The sequence below is a fragment of the Rhinopithecus roxellana genome, chromosome 15, assembly GCF_007565055.1.
Source record: "Rhinopithecus roxellana isolate Shanxi Qingling chromosome 15, ASM756505v1, whole genome shotgun sequence".
Taxonomy (NCBI): Eukaryota; Metazoa; Chordata; class Mammalia; order Primates; family Cercopithecidae; genus Rhinopithecus; species Rhinopithecus roxellana.
Window position 1 is genome coordinate 94,434,235 of NC_044563.1, and position 2,198 is coordinate 94,436,432.

General features: G+C 46.1%; 1 pseudogene; it reads left to right on the top strand.

Annotated features, from left to right (window-relative positions):
- The first annotated feature begins 1,023 nt into the window (after positions 1 to 1,023).
- LOC104681944 lies at positions 1,024 to 1,931 on the top strand (annotated as a pseudogene).
- Positions 1,932 to 2,198: the final 267 nt, after the last annotated feature.

The following is a 2,198-nucleotide window of genomic DNA, read 5'->3' on the forward strand; positions in this document are numbered from 1 at the left end:
TTGAATTGCATGGGTCCATGTTTACATGAATTTTCTTCTGCCTCTGCCACCCCGAGACAGCAAGACCAATCTCTCCTCTTCTTCCTCCTGCTCAGGCTATTCAACGGGAAGATGACAAGGATAAATACCTTTATGATGATCCATTTCTGCTTAATAAAGTAAATATATTTTCTCTTCCCTGTGATTTTCCTTTTTTTTCTTTTCTTTTCTTTCTTTTTTTTTTTTTTGGAGACAGAGTCTCACTCTGTCACCCAGCCTGGAGTGAAGTGGTGCAATCTTGGCTCACTGCAACCTCCGCCTCTCTGGTTCAAGCGATTCTCCTGCCTCAGCCTCCTGAGTAGCTGGGACTACAGGCATGCACCACCACGCCTGGCTCATTTTTTTGTATTTTTAGTAGAGACGGGATTTCACCATGTTGGTCAGGATGGTCTCAAACTCCTGACCTCAAATGATCTGCCCACCTTGGCCTCCCAAAATGCTGGGATTACTCCCAAAATGCCAGGTGAGTCACTGCACCTGGCTCTCTGTGATTTTCTTAATAACATTTTCTTTTCTCTAGCTGACTTTAGTGTAAGAATATAGTACATAATACATATAACATACAAAATATGTGTTCATCAACCATTTATGTTATCAATAAGATCAACAATAGGCTATTAGTAGTTATATTTTTGGGGAGTCAAAAGTTATACATGGATTTTCAACTGTGCAGGGGGTCAACCCCTTAACCCCCATGTTGTTCAAGGGTCAACTGAGTATGTTTGTATACAGTGAACAAGGGGTCTGTCCTCCACTAGACCATAATTCCATGAAGGTAGGCACTGTGTCTGTTTGTTTGGTCTACTGCTACATGTTTAACATGTAGCACATTGCCTGGCATGTAACAGATGACAAATAAATAGTTGTTAAATGAATAGGTTAATCAATTTTGTTAATTAATATTGTGAAGAGATAATCAAGGTCACAATACCTATGAGAGCCCAATCAAGAATGGAGACCACTTTTCCTAGGCGGCCGCTGAAGATGGCAGAGGTGCAGGTCCTGGTGCTCAATGGTTGAGGCCATCTCCTGGGCCTCCTGGCAGCCATCGTGGCTAAGCAGGTACTGCTGGGCCAGAAGGTGGTGGTCATATGCTACGAGGGCATCAACATTTCTGGCAATTTCTTTTTTTTCTTTTTTGAGAGAGTTTCCCTCTTGTTGCCCAGGCTGGAGTGCAATGACACGATCTTGGCTCAAAGCAACCTCCGCCTCCAGGGTTCAAGCAATTCTCCTGCCTCAGCCTCCCGAGTAGCCAGGATTACAGGTGCCCACCAGCACGCCCAGCTAATTTTTTGTATTTTTAGTAGAGACGGGGTTTCACCTGTCTTGAACTCCTGACCTCACGTGATCAGCCCGGCTCAGCCTCCTAAAGTGCTGAGATTACAGGCGTGAGCACCACGTCTGGCCATTTCTGGCAATTTCCACAGAAACTAGTTGAAGTACCTGGTTTTCCTCCACAAGCAGATGAACACCAACTCTTCCGAGGCCCCTACCACTTCCGGGCCCTCAGCCGCATCTTCTGGCGGACCCTGCGAGGCATGCTGCCCCACAAGACCAAGCGAGGCCAGGCTGCCCTGGACCGCCTCAAGGTGTTTGACATCATCCCACCACCCTAAGAAAAGAAAAAGCGGATGACAGTTCCTGCTGCCCTCAAGGTCGTGCATCTGAAGCTTATGAGAAAGTCTGCCTATCTGGGGCGCCTGGCTTACGAGGTTGACTGGAAGTACCAGGCAGTGACAGCTACCCTGGAGGAGAAGAGGAAGGAGAAAGCCAAGATCCACTACTGGAAGAAGAAACAGCTCATAAGGTTATGGAAACTGGCAGAGAAGAAGGTGGAGAAGAAAATTGACAAATACACAGAAATCCTCAAGACCCACGGACTCCTGGTCTGACCCCAATAAAGACTGTTAATTCCACAAAAATAAAAAATAAAAAAATGAGAGAGAGGGAGAGACCACAGCACTGCTGCAGAGTCAGTCTGCAGGGTTATGTTCAGCAGCTTCACTATGGGGGTGGAGAAAGCTGATAGTTGAACTGTTGCAAGGTGGGTGTGGAAGAAAGAGGATAATGTTGGTCTTCATGTGACACTATAAGGTGTAGGCGGAATAGGGAAGGGAAATATGGAGAGGAGTGATGAACTTGGTAGAAAATGGTAAGGT